At 44.9% G+C, this 5,465-nt stretch overlaps 1 long non-coding RNA gene across 1 annotated transcript in view; it reads right to left on the reverse strand.

Moving 5' to 3' along the window:
* Nucleotides 1–782, reverse strand: part of LOC103276836 — a 4,571-nt gene extending 3,789 nt beyond the window's left edge. The window contains exon 1 of the long non-coding RNA XR_505393.2: nt 352–782. This is a non-coding gene — a long non-coding RNA (uncharacterized LOC103276836). The remainder of the gene's footprint in view (nt 1–351) is intronic.
* Nucleotides 783–5,465: the final 4,683 nt, after the last annotated feature.

Raw genomic sequence — 5,465 nt, forward strand, 5'->3', positions numbered from 1 at the left:
TCTCGAACCCGCGGGCTCAGGCAATCCACTCACCTCAGCCTCCCAAAGGCGCGGGATTACAGGCTGAGCCACCGAGCCCGGCTCCCTAACTCTTTCAATCGTCCCCTCCTCTGACTCCTACAGCACTTTCTTCCTCCACAGCACTCATCACATGCCGACTATTCACGTTTTCTGAGTTCCTCTAGAATCAGGACTGTGTTTTACTGGCCTTTGTAGCCCAGCACTCAGAATGATGCCTGGTTACATAGGACGAGGTTCAATAAATGGGCGTTTAATTCAACGAGCGATCCTCCCTAAAACCCAAGCGCATAGATCGTAAAAGCAACAGCACAACTTATAAAGCCCACTTACCTCCAACATTTCACGAAGATTAAGAACATATCTCAAGCACTTCTGAGCACTCATTCCCCCAAGCCTCCATCTCATGGCGCGTTCCCTGCCCAGAACAACCAATGCTCACACACAGTAGACCCTCTAAATAATAATAATAACGATACGGTCCAAACCCCATGTACTCCAAGAAAGACTAAAGTCCTTGCGGGGAAACACGAGTGGGGCCGGCCCCAAGGCTCAAACCAAACACCCAGGCAGATGACCGCAGCCGGCTTCCTTAACTCCTAAAACTACGACGCCCTGCACTCTCTCAGGGAGCCTGTTCCGGCCTTCGGAGGATGCCGGCAGTTGACCTCTTTGGCCTTCGGTGCCAGCGGCACCTGATTCCCGCTTCCCGCCATCTCACTGGGGTCCTGCGTTCCACTCCTCCTCCTCACCGCCGGCCGGCTTGCCTCCCACAGTGCAGCGCGGCCTTCGCCGGCAACCAATCCCGCAGCGGCCAGCGGATCACGTGCGCGGACTTGAGGCGGGGCGAGTGCCAGAAGCAACCAATCGGATGCCGAGGCTCACGTCAGGGGTGGAGCGGACGGGATGGCGGACGCCTCTCTGTCGCTTCTTTGCATCGCGCACTGTTTCTTGAGAGGCCGTTAGCTTTCCAGGCTCTGAGCAATTCTTTATTTTGTCTTATTTTCTTCGCAGTTCCCCGCCCTAGGACTTCGGGGCGACTCTTAGAGTAGTTTTGTCTGGGCCTTGTTTCACAACTGGGGATGGGCATCTGAGGCGAGATCGTGGTGGTGTGCGTGTGTTCCCGGCCTTGCGGGCAGAACTCTTGCTGCAGACAGTCATCGCACAGTATTAATTATAGCTTGTCTCAGATTTCCGCCTGAGGGCTAGGGACTGGGATGGACTTGCAGATGAAGGTGTCTCTCCCTGTCTGTGGGGCACGCTCAAAGCGCTTGGACACTTATCAAATAAGCAAAAAGTGCCCTAAGGAAAGAAAGAAAAAAAATAGTACGGAGAAGAGCAGGAAAAACTTCTTGGGAGAGGTGGCATTTCAGCTGGGTTTTGAAGAAAGGGTAACTTTGAGAATCACGAGACTCTGGGAGAGGGAGTTTGCTAAAATTAAGTAAAGTTGATACAGCTGGTGCAGGGCTTCTTGAAATTCGGTGAGTTAGAAGCACCGGAAGGAATCTGTTAGCAATACAAATGTCATCCTATGTAAAAAGCAAACACCAAAAACCAAAAACTGCCTGGGATACAACCCAGACCAGCTGAATCATATTCTAAGGTTCGAGACCAAGCATGTATGTTTTAAATAAGCGTCACAGGGATGATTCTAATTCACACCAAAGTCTGAGGACCAGTGTTAGTGTTAAAGAAATGGGGGTGGCAGGAGATTAGAAAGACAGGTCAAGACTTTGTTAAGAACAATACCTGACCAGGCGGGGTGGCTCAGGCCTGTAATCCCAGCACTTTTGAAGGTGGAGGCGAGAGAACTGCCTGAGCCCAGGGGTTGGAGACCAGCCTGGGCAACCTGGTGAGACCTCGTATTCCACAATAAGTCAAAAAATTAGCCGGGCGTGGTGGCACACGCCGGTATTTGGAAGGCTGAGGTGGAAGAACCACCTGAGCCCAGCAGGTCTTGAGGCTGCGGTGACCATGAGTGTGCCACTGCACTCCAGCCTGGGCGACAGAGTGAGACACCTACTAAAAAAATATAAAATAAATAAATTGGGGGTTCTGGTTCTTAGCCAATCATCAACAATATGGCTATATAACTTTCTCAAGATGTAGGAAAGAGCACTGTCCAAGCTACTGATTTCAAGTTGTTTTGTATCAGGAACATTTGATTAAGAGATAGCAAAGCCAAGATGTGAGTTTCTCCCTGGGCTAACAACCTACTTATTCACATCCAGGGGACTTAATTAGGGGGATTTGAAGAAGGAAAAGAAAACTCTATTGCTCATCTTCCAAATTATCTCCTTCTTCTCCTGATTGATTGATTGATTGATTTTTTTGAGTTGGAGTCTCATTCTGTCGCCCAGAGTGGAGTGCAGTGGCATGCTCCCGGTCACTGCAGCTTGTACCTGCTGGGCTCCTGCGATCCTTCCGCCTCAGCCTTCCAAGTAGCCGGAACTACAGGCACTCGCTACCACGCCCAGTTAGTTTTTTGATTTATTGTAGAGACGAGGTCTCGCCAAGTTGCCCAGGTGGGTCTCGAACCCCCAGACTCTGGCAATCCACTGGCCTCGGCCTCCCAAAATGCTTGGAATTACAGGCTGAGCCACAGAGCCCAGTCATCGTCTCCTGATTTAATATCCCATAATGCACTGCAGAAGAATAAAAAGGGAACAGTAATCCAGTTCCTACTTCTCCAGCCTAAATGATGTTACTCCTATTGACTGGGAAGAAAAAGGAGAGGTACTTAGAAAAACCTGACTTTGAAGGTTCTCAAGCAATCCAGAATCTCAAACATGAAAGGCAGTGAAAGGATAAGAACCTTTAAATTAGACAGACCTGCTTTTGAACCTTTGCTCTTCTATTTGCTGGCCATTTAATCTCAGTTTTGTGTAGTGTGCAGCGCTCCCAGCATGGTCCCTTGCATCTAGTAAGCATGTTTTCAGTAAATGGTGGTCATTTTTATCCTTCTAAAAGTAAATCCTATCAGAGGAATTTCAGTGTGAAAGTGAGGCTAAGAATTAAGGTAGATAGGAGGACTAAAAGTGAGAGGATTCAGAAGTGACATGAATGAGAAAGCTAAAGTTGAAGCTGAGAGCAGCCCTTTGGAGATTATTTCGTGGTTGTAACAATTATATATTATAGTCTCCACTTTGTCTCCTATGCTGGAAATTCCATTCAGCCAAACATGTACAAAGAGTAATGCCAGCAAAGTGGAATTTTGTATGGCCGATAGGCTCCGTTAACAACAACAAAAATAGGAATATCTAGAGACCTTTAATTAAGAATGTCATTTTAGGCCAGGCTCCGTGGCTTAGCCTGTAATCCCGCGCTTTGGGAGGCCGAGGTGAGTGAATTGCCTGAGCCTGCGGGTTCGAGACCCACCTGGGCAACTTGGCGAGACCTCATCTCTACAATACATTTTTTAAAAATTAGCCATTTTAAAAATGTATTTTAAAAATACATTTTTTAAAAATTGGAAGACTGAGGCAGAAGGATCCCCGGAGCCCAACAGGTCGAGGCTGCAGTGGCCGGGAGTGGCCACTGCACTCCAGTCTGGGCGACACAGTGAGACGCCAACTCAAAATAAAAAAAAAAGAATGTCATTTTATAATAAATTGGAACAGAAACACAGAGTTGTTTGTTGGTTTGATTTAGAGGATAGACGTTTTCTGTGGTTGCCACAACAAATTACCACACACTCCATCGCTTAAAACAACAGTGTATTCTTCTACAGTTCTTATACAGCTAGAAGTTCAATGTCAGCTTACTTGGATCTGAATTAAAGTGTCATCAGGGCCATGCTCTCTCCAGAAGCTCCAGGGTAAAATCTGTTTCTCATCTCTCCCAGCTTCTGGTGGCTCCCAGCATTCTTTAGCTTGTGGCCATATCACTCCAATCTCTGCTTCTATGATCGCATTTCCTCTTCTTTCCTGTATTTCAAATCTCTCTCTGTCTCTCTCTTAGGAAAACACTCGATAGGATTTAGGACCCAGCAGATAATTCAAGATAATCTCCATCTCCCCAATTCAAGATCCTTAATTACATCTGCAAAGACCCTTTTTCCTTATAAAGTAACATTTACAAGTTCAATAATAATAATAATAATAATAGGAGGAAGGAAAAGGAGGAGGAGGAGGAGAAGAAAGAGGAGGAGGAAGAGGAGAAGGAGGAGGAGGGGGAGGAGGAAAGTTGGTCTTTATTTCACCTAATATAAGAAGCTTAACCCAGTCTAGCTGCCACCCCCAGATGAGATATGACTTTCATCTGTTTATTTTTCATTATTTAATTGTTTTTAATTATAAAAACAATTCGTGCTCATTGTAAAACATTTTTTAAAAATGCAGAACAGTTAAAGAAAAGAAAGGGAAAACATTATTAAATTTAAAAAATCATCTGTGATTCTCTTATCCAGGGATAGCCAGCTCCTAATCTATGAGCATTTTTCTAGTCTGAGTCTTGTGTCTAACAAAGAGAAAAATTAGGGAATAGAATAAAAGTAAATAGAATAGAACAAGCCATTTTTAAGGTAATGAAATAGGTGAATGTTGTTCACAATGAGTATGTATAGGACAGCCTAATTTAAAATAAAAATAGAGCTTTGTAAACAAAATCAACCAGGGTTGATGGTGCATGTATGGAAATGATGCTGAGTCCTGTAGAAGTGCTAAATTTAACTTTGGCTTCTCACTTGAAAACCTCTGACTTTTCCCATTACTACCTCATTCACTCCCTGAGGCCAGGCCCTGGCCTGCTAATCTGTCCTGTCATAGGCTCTTCATGAGTCCTTATCAACCTTCCTCAGTGGGTCAATGTTATGAAAACTAGGGGAGTTTGGCAGAGTTCCTGCTCCTCCCAGGCTGATATCAAAGGGCAACAGGGGCTGTGACAGAAAGCAGACATTCAGCTAGAGGAAGAAGTGGAACTGAAGCAGCAAAAGAAAACACAAGAGCATGGGTAAAAAAATTTTTTCTTTCAAAAAATCTCATCTATCTCATTTAGGTGCAGTTTATATCTGAGTGCATGAAAGCTTAATTAAATACATAGTATTTAAGGAAAAACTAGTAAAGGAAAGTGAGTACAAGAATTCTAGGAAGTGAGGGAAGGATGTTCATTTGGAGTTAGAATCTCAGGAAATGTATTTATCATAGTTGTTATCAGCATTCAGATAACACCAATGAGACTTAGTAACCATGAGGCCATAGGATCCACTTATTCAAAATCAATTAGATTTATTCTTATGGTTCCCATCAGTGGAAACTATAGGGAGACAAACTGCACCGGAAAGTAAGGAGAGAGAGTTGCTCAATGCTGGAGGTTTGGATAGCAATTTTTTCAGACTTGGGAACTTTATAAAGGAGATTTAAGAATCAGATTGCTAGCCGGGCTTGGTAGCTCAGCCTGTAATCCCGCGCCTTTGGGAGGCTGAGGTGAGTGGATTGCCTGAGCCTGCG

This window comes from Carlito syrichta, unplaced genomic scaffold (assembly GCF_000164805.1).
Source record: "Carlito syrichta isolate Samal-C Ts95f unplaced genomic scaffold, Tarsius_syrichta-2.0.1 Scaffold316387, whole genome shotgun sequence".
Taxonomy (NCBI): domain Eukaryota; kingdom Metazoa; phylum Chordata; class Mammalia; order Primates; family Tarsiidae; genus Carlito; species Carlito syrichta.